At 45.0% G+C, this 9,116-nt stretch overlaps 1 pseudogene across 1 annotated transcript; it reads right to left on the bottom strand.

The window, feature by feature from the left end:
- Window positions 1-4,242: 4,242 nt before the first annotated feature.
- Window positions 4,243-6,788, bottom strand: LOC307116277 (F-box only protein 31-like; annotated as a pseudogene). The gene has a single exon. The product of its transcript is annotated as an F-box only protein 31-like (transcript).
- Window positions 6,789-9,116: the final 2,328 nt, after the last annotated feature.

Raw genomic sequence — 9,116 nt, 5'->3', positions numbered from 1 at the left:
TGTTCCTGACTTGGTTATAAAACTGTAATCGTGAAGCATAGCGCTTTCCTGCATTCTGAGCTGTTCTAGCAAATATCAAACGGAGTGGGGGTCATGGGAAACTCTCAGATCTGTAGCCAGTTGTTCAGAAGTGTAGGTGGCTGGGGGACTCCACTTGCAGCTGGCATTTGAAGTGGGGGCAGTCTTGTCAAGGACTGAGCCCTTAACTTGTGTCTATGCTAACTTCGGGCAGTTAGTGCCAGAACTGAACTTCGTTAGTACACCATTTGGGGTTGAAACAGAATACTAACCCTGAACCAATACTTGTAACCAGGAGGGATAGATTATGCTAATTTGTAAACTCTGGATCATGGGCCCATCTGAGATTGGGGTGGGCTGAGCATAGCAGAAGGTGGCTCTTTAAAGGAAAAACAGGGTCTGACTGAAGGGAAGTGGTTGCTTGTGGGATTCTTTTGGAGGTCATCCTGACCCTCACCCCAAGAGAAGGGGATTTCTTGTATTTTGTCTTCTTTCCTGGGATGTCAAAATCAGCCTTGGTGCTTTGGCCTAGACCTCCTGGCCCTCCAAATCAGACTTTGTTCTGTCAGGACAGTTTGACAGCTTCAAGTACGCGGGCTTTACTTCGGCTCTGCCTCTGAACGACACACACCATCTCCCTCACTGCTGTCCATCTTCTTCCCTCCGGCTTCAGGCTTCAAAGTGTGTTCCCCTCCAGGAAGCCAGGTGTGGCCGAACCACCTAGGCCACCTCTCAAGTGCCTGTTCCTCAGTAGCTTTTGTGTGACGTTCACTAAGTGTTTTCAATTAGAATGTCTCCAGTCACATCTGAGTGATATGGGTATGATCAAAGTTCTGTGTTTGGAAGGGCATCCAGGTCCAGTATGGGCCTGGGGTTTGGGGGCTGGAAGCAGAGAGGAGACTGTTGCAGTGTCTGGGAGAGCTGATGCTGACCTGGCCAGGGTGGTGCAGTGGGGTTAGTACCAAGGAGAATGTCCAGAGAGGTTTCTGAGGAAGCACTGCCAGGCTGGCTGGTAGGGACAAGAGTGAAGGATGGCCTTGAGCTTCCAAAAAGTCTGTTTAGTGACACTGAGGACAAAGCTCTGGGTCCTGGTCCTCAATTTTCCATTAAGTTGCTGGCCAGTCCAGTACTCATTTCAATCACAACCTCCTTTTAGAAGTCAGAGTTACAATAAATCTAAGAAATCATACAGTTTGACCTTGCCACTCCATCCTCATGTTATAGATAACAGAGGCTCCAAAAGTTAGTGACTCATCTTTATTTTATTTTTTTTAATATATTTTTATTGATTTTAGAGAGGAAGGGAGAAATAGAAACATGAATGATGAGAGAGAATCATTGATCGGCTGCCTCCTACATGTCCCCTACTGGGAGTCGAGCCCACAACCTGGGCATGTGCCCTTGACTGGAATCGAACCTGGGACCCTCCAGTCGGCAGGCTGACGCTCTATCCACCGAGCCAAACTGGCTAGGGTGACTCATCTTTATTTTTAAAATGAATGTGAATACAAAATTTGCTTTCTATTGAAAACATCAGAAAATTTAACAAGCCCAACACAAATGCTCAACTGAAATGATTCAACACATAATTCCTTCAACAAATACTTCTTCACCTGTTCAGCACTGTACTTAAGAGTAAAAAATAAGTTCTTATTGTCATGAGCTGGTGAGACAGAAAACAACAACCACCACCAAGCAAACTTTATAATTTTGGGTCTTTAGGTGCAATGAAGAAAATCAAAGGGGACACTTGATAAAAGGATGACCTGGCATTACTTTAGATACCAGAGGTGGGACCTGAATGAGGAGAAAGAACAAGCCAAGGGGAAAGCTACAGGAAAAACATCAAAGCCCTAGCCGGTTTGGCTCAGTGGATAGAGTGTCAGCCTGCGGACCAAAGGGTTCCAGGTTCGATTCGGGCATGTACCTTGGTTGCAGGCTCCTCCCTGGCCCAGACCCTGGTCGGGGTGGGTGCAGGAGGCAACCAATCAATATGTTTCTCTCACATCTGTCTTTCCCTCTCTTCCACTCTCTCTAAAAGATCAATGGAAAAATATCCTCAGGTGAGGATTAACAACAACAAAAAAACATCAGACACTGAGGTGGGAACAATGGTGGGATGTTTGCAGAACAGAGTGATGGCGAGTGTGGCTGGGAGGGAGGGAGAGGAAAATCATACTAGATGGGCCAAGGGGGTAGGCAGGGGCCAGATCATTCAGGTCTGTAGACCACAGGAGTTTGGATTCTTTAATAACAGCTTTATTGCGATATAATTTACCTGCCATACAGTTCATCCATTTCAAGTATGAGTTTGGTTTTTATACCAAGTGTCATAAGGAGTCATTGAAGGGGGATTAATTTTTCACCCATATTTTAAAGACTGATGTGGCTGCTGAGGGGAGGATGGGTTTGACAGGTATTGAGAATAAGAGTAGAAGCGGATGCTAAACCAGCCTGGCTCAGTGGGCACCTATGAACCAGGAGGTCACGTTCGATTCCCCATCAGGGTACATGCCTAGGTTGTGGGCGCGAACCCCATTGGGGGGCATGTGGGAGGCAGCCAATCAATGATTCCCTCTCATCGTTGATATTTCTCACTCTCCCTCTCCCTTCCTCTCTAAAATCAATAAATGTTTTTTACAGATCTCTCTGTTCATATTAATGAACTGAACTTAAAGTTACAAGGTTTTGGCAAAAGTATTTTTTTTTAATATATTTTATTGATTTTTTACAGAGAGGAAGAGTGAGGGATAGAGAGTTAGAAACATCGATGAGAGAGAATCATCGATCAGCTGCCTCTTGCACACCCCCTACTGGGGATGTGCCCGAAACCAAGGTACATGCCCCTGACCGGAATCGAACCTGGGACCTTTCAGTCCACAGGCCAACGCTCTATCCACTGAGCCAAACCGGTTTTGGCAAAAGTATTGACGTTATGTTTGGATACATAAAAGCTTTTGAAAGTAAAGTTAAAATTTTCAAGCGAGATGTAGAAACTAAAACTTATAAGTATTTTCCTCGAGTAACAAAGTATTTTGAGAAGGCCAGTGCAGCTGTACAAAATGAAATGGAACTCTTGCATATGAAGTACCAGCATGTTTTAGACTCATTACTTGATCAGTTTAGTGATAGATTTAGTCAATTTAGAAGTCTAGAACAGACCATGAAAATAATTAAGTATCCTGATGTAGTAGTCTACAGTAGTTTGGAATTAAATGGTTTCCAATGGATGCAAATTGATGATTTGGAGATGCAACTTGCAGAATTTCAAGACAGTATCTGGGCTCAGGTGTTTGTCGACTTGAGGTCAAAGCTTGGAGTATCTGGGCTCAGGTGTTTGTCGACTTGGGGTCAAAGCTTGGAGTATCTGGGCTCAGGTGTTTGTCGACTTGAGGTCAAAGCTTGGAGAATCAAGAGGAGTGCCACTACGAACAGGAAATTTGGAGTGCCTGGAACCGACTACCAGACACTTTTAGCACCCTGAAAAATATAGCAATGGCTTTACTCACAATTTTTCCCTCTACATACTTTTGTGAGGCCTTATTCTCAGTGTTAAATAATATCAAAACCAACAAAAGAAACAGATTGACAGATGAAGTTAGTAGCGCTTGCTTGGGCCTGAAGCGTACAAAATACCAACCTTCAATTGAAGATTTAGCCAATGAAATTCAGCAACAAAAAAGTCACTAATAGGCAGGTTAGTTAAAGAATTCCCCCTCCCCCTCACTTATCTTAGTTCACGGCACCCCACACAAGCTAAATAATATCAAGACCAACAAAAGAAACCGACTGACGGATGAACAAAGTCACTAAGCAGGTAAGTTAAATATTTAGTTTTTTTGTTTATTAAATACAATTATATATAACAATTATACATTTATGTTATTTAAACTATAAATATCGCGAAATAATGTTTTTCCCTCAAAGTGACACACTACCCGAGTTATGCTCAGTTTTTTGGCGAAGTTTGACACACCAAGCTCAAAAGGTTGCCCATCACTGGCTTAGGCTTTTATATACAGTATATATATACATGTATATATGTGTGTGTGTGTATATATATATATATATATATATATATATATATATATATATTTATTTTATTATCTAAAGTTTTACATAAGTCTCCTTTTCCCCCAATTGACCCCCTCCCAAGCCATTCCCACTCCAGGCAAGCCCCCACTGCCCCAGTGTCTGTGTCCATTGGTTATGCTAATATGCATGCTTACAAGTCCTTTGGTTGCTCTCTAACCCCTTTCCCCAACCATTTGTCTCTGGATCTATTCTTGTTCATCACATTATGTTGATCATTATATCCCACATATGAGTGAGATCATGTGATATTTATCTTTCTCTGACTGGCTTTATTTCGCTTAGCATAATGCTCTCCAGTTCCATCCATGTTGTTGCAAATGGTAAAAGTTCCTTCTTTTTTATAGCGACATAGTATTCCATTGTGTAGATGTACCAAAGTTTTTTAATCCACTCATCTGCTGATGGGCACTTAGGCTGTTTCCAAGTCTTATCTATTATAAATTGTGCTGCTATGAACATAGGGGTGCATATATCCTTTCTGATTGGTGTTTCTGGTTTCTTGGGATATATTCCTAGAAGTGGGATCACTGGGTCAAATGGGAGTTCCATTTTTAACTTTTTGAGGAAACTCCATACTGTTCTCCACAGTGGCTGCACCAGTCTGCATTCCCACCAGCAGTGCACGAGGGTTCCTTTTTCTCCGCATCCTCGCCAGCACTTGTCATTTGTTGATTTGTTGATGATAGCCATTCTGACAGGTGTGAGACGGTACCTCATTGTTGTTTTGATTTGCATCTCTTGGATGATTAGTGACTTTGAGCATGTTTTCATGTCTTTGGGCCTTCTGTGTGTCCTCTTTCAAAAAGTGTCTATTTAGATCCTTTGCCCATTTTTTGATTGAATTGTTTATCTTCCTTTTGTTAAGTTGTATGAGTTCTCTGTAAATTTTGGAGATTAAACCCTTATCGGAGAAAACATTGGCAAATATGTTCTCCCATGCAGTGGGCTTTCTTGTTGTTTTGTTGTGATTCATTTTTAACAGTATTTACTTGTCAGTCTGTTTTTCAAGCAAATACACATTAAAATTGATACAGCAACACTAAAAAGGAAAGTATTATTTCTTTAAGAAGTTTACCATCCCCCAAAAATCTCACAACCCAATAGTGGTCAATAGTATCATAGGGTAGATTTCCAGGAGTGGAGTGACTGAGGAACAACAACAACAAAAAACACACACGCTTTTTTATAGTGTACCAGCCCCTTCCTAAGGAGATTCAGGACATAAGTCTTAGCAAGTTCCTCATTTTATCATTAAAACTAGAGGCCCGGTGCAGGGCATTCATGCACTCGGGGGGAGGGGAGGTCCTTCAGCCCAGCCTGCGCCCTCTCCGCAGTCTGCATTCTGGGAGCCCTCAGGGGATGTCCAACTGATGGCTTAGGCCCGCCCCCCCTAAGCTGGCAATCAGACATCCTTAGCGCTGCCGCAGAGGAGGGAGAGGCTCCCACCACTGCTGCTGAACTCGCCAGCCATGAGCCTGGCTTCTGGGCTTCTGGCTGAGCAGCACTCCCTGTGAGAGCGCACTGACCACCAGGGGGCAGCTCCTGCATTGAGCATCTGCCCCCTAGTGGTCAGTGTGCATCAAAGTGATCGGTCTTCCTTGTTTCACTCACCCACTTTGGTAAATGCTTTTGGATACACCCAGACATCCTGTGGTTGCACTTGGTGGTGAACCCAGCCTTCTGAATCTGCATGTGGCAGCTGTGGGGCCTACTGTAGCCTTCCATGCACTCCACCGTGGCTAATTTCCTCTCCATCAGGCGAATTCTAAACGAGGGCTTCAATTGCATTGGGCCATCCACATGGAGGTTATGGGGAGGCAGGTACTTCCAACCAGTAATGCATAAGCCGTCCACCGCTACATTCAGCAGTTCTCTATGGGACTCAGTACCTAGCTGCCACAATCCAAAATGTTTCTGTATGGGTGGAGCAGCTTCGTATAGACTTCTCGGCAAGACATGCCCATCACCTCCAGGTTCTTAAAGTTTTCACAAACTCCATACTCCTCCCGGCAGCGCCGTCTCCAGATGCTGTGGGTGTGCAGGATGCTGTGGAATTTGGTGCAGGCCTGGGCCAGGCTGGGCAGGTCGGTGCCGGGGAGCGAGGCGAAGATCTCCACTAGCATCTCCACCGGCGGGTCCTGCAGCGAGCAGTGCGGGGGCGGCGAGGGCGGCATGGGGCTCGCCGCACAGCACAGCGCTGCCGCGTCCGCCTCCACATGCTTCTCTGCCGGGCCGGGGCCCGGGCCGCCGTCTCAGCTGGGCCCTGGCGCTGCTGACGACACCCGCATCCCCGGGAAGAGCACATGCCGTTGAGGAAAGCACACCGCTCCATACCTCTTCGAGTAACAGCCAACCGTATTCTGAACCGCTGCAGCCAAGCTTTAAGCTGGCACAGTCCCGCCTAAGAATCCAGCCACGCCCCCCAGGGCCTAGCCATGCCCCCTCAGAGAGGACCCAATTGTAGGACTTTAGCAACACTTCGGAAAGAAAACCATACCCATTTACAATAGCTAAGATTTGGAAACAGCCTAGGTGCCCATCAGCAGATGACTGGATCAGAAAACTATGGTACATCTACACAATGGAATACTATGCTGCCATAAAAAAGAAGGAATTCTTACCATTTGCAGCAACCTGGATGGGATTGGAGAACATTATGCTAAGTGAAATAAGCCAGTCAATGAAAGAAAAATACCACATGATCTCACTCATTTATGGATAATAAAGAACATTATAAACTGATGAACAAAAGGATAGATACAGAGACAGTAAAGCATCAAACAGACTGTCAAAATACAGCGGGAAGGTTAGGGAGAGGTGGGAGAGATAAGAGATCAACCGAAGGACTTGTATGCATGCATATAAGCATAACCAATGGACGCAAGACACTGGGGGGTGAGGGCATGTATGGGAGTGGGGGCGGGGGGGCAATGTTAAGATATGTACACATATAATACCTTAATAAAAAAAAGGAAAAAAAAAGTTAAAAACAAAACAAAACAAAAACACACACAAAGTGATCGGTCTTTCTGCAGTTCGGTCGATTTGCTTATTACCCTTTTATTATATAGGATGACGCATATATAGTACAGTGCAGTAGTTAAGTGCACACTTTGGGGTTTAGTTCTATTGGGTTCCTTAATCACCCTGGTGCTGTTTTTTCACCTGTAAAATGGGGGCAATACCAGCTCCTGCTGATAACCGGAATAGTGAGTTGAGGGTTTTTCCCCGGGGTTCTGTCTCTCAATACTGAAGAATGAGCTCCAAGGACCAGAAGATTTAAGCAAAAGTATGGAAAACTTAATACAAGTAGATTTAGACTCCTCGCATGGGGAGGAGGGCCCAATAACGGCTGCCTGTAAAGTCTTGTAGTCCAGGGGTATATATTTGCTACGAGCCTGCTTTATATCTACCTGTGTCACCACCTGATTGATTCCATTGTTCAGGCCCAGCAATGGACCTGAACTTGCTCTGTTTCTATGTATTTGTACACTTTTTTTGCTGCAGGCTCTCCCTTGGTTTCCCATGCCTCCCGTTCTGTGTCCAAAAACGTTCTATTTTTTTCAGCATGGTTGGTTTTTGTGATCAGGCTTGCTCAAACTGCCATGTCTGTCCCTGCCTATGTTCCACTTGCCTTTGTTTCACACTGGACCCCTGCCCTATCTGCCTGCATTCAAGCTAACTTCTCTCACTACCACACAGGGTAACACTGAGCTTAAGAAGGGTGTGTGTGTAATAAATAAATATGGTTTCCCTTTCTGTGCCCAGACCCCACTGATCATAATTTATAGGAAATCTTTTTGAAACGTTGTTAATTGAGTCCTAGGATCTGATGAATTTTGGAAACATTAACCAGGGTTAAAAATAAGCAGCTGCTATTATCATCCCAGGGGGATGAGATGGGGGATGTGAAAGTTAAAGGTTATATACTAGTACTCTAGTACTCTCCTTGAACTCATTCATTCATTTAACAGACATCTACTGAGCACTCACTGGGTGCCCCACCCTGTGTTAGCTGCTGGGGACAAACAGGAATAAGAAAGACTCAAGCTGCTCTCTCTTTTTTTAAATGTATTTTTATTGATTTCAGAGAGGACGGGAGAGATAGAAATATCAGTGACGAGAGAGTATCACCAATCGGCTGGACCCCTGAACACCCCACACTGGGGATGGAGCCTGCAACCTGGCATGTGCCCCTACAGGGAACAAACCCCCACCGGGAGTCCAACTGTTATTTGTGTTAACATAAAAACATTCAAACCTGTAAAGAATTTCTGTGAGTTTGAGCCAAACTGACTGTCAACAATTGCTGGGAAGCAGAACCTCAATGGATTGAGATACTAGTAATGCTCTGGAGAATGGCGGGTTACATCTGTATTTATACACTTAGAGGCCCGGTGCACGGATTTGTGCACCGGTGGGGTCCCTTGGCCTGGCCTTCGCCCTCCCTCAAGAATCGGTGCACCAGGCCTCTAGTCTATATATATAAAAGCCTAAGCACAGGTCCGTCAGCCTGGCCTGCAGGGATCGGGCTGAAACCGGCTCTCTGACATCCCCCGAGGGGTCCCGGATTGTGAGAGGGCACAGGCCAGGCCTCTAATATGCATATAAGATCTTTGGTTAATCTCTTTCCGCCCTCTCCCCACCCACTTCCCTCTGAGATTCATCAGCCTGTTCCATGTTTCCATGCCTGTGGTTTCCGCTCCTGCATTGAGCATCTGCCCGCTGGTGGTCAGTGTGCATCATAGCTACCGGCTGGTTGCTTAGGCTTTTATATATATAGATTGCAATCAAAGGAAGGGATGTAGGTGGGTTATATGAAATCCACTGGTGATAGACTAGAGAGGAAGCAGAGCAGGGAAATCCCTGGGATTTGATAAAAAGTAAAATGATAGACACATACTTAGGTGGGTGCAGGAACAATTAACATAATAATGAAGGAATTTGTGGTATCTGTCCTGGTGCCCAGGCACATTAGGTTGCGCCCCAAGGGGTCTGGAAAA

This window comes from Cnephaeus nilssonii (genome assembly GCF_951640355.1).
Source record: "Cnephaeus nilssonii genome assembly, chromosome: 2".
Classification (NCBI taxonomy): Eukaryota; Metazoa; Chordata; class Mammalia; order Chiroptera; family Vespertilionidae; genus Cnephaeus; species Cnephaeus nilssonii.
This window is presented reverse-complemented; position numbering and strand designations above follow the sequence as displayed.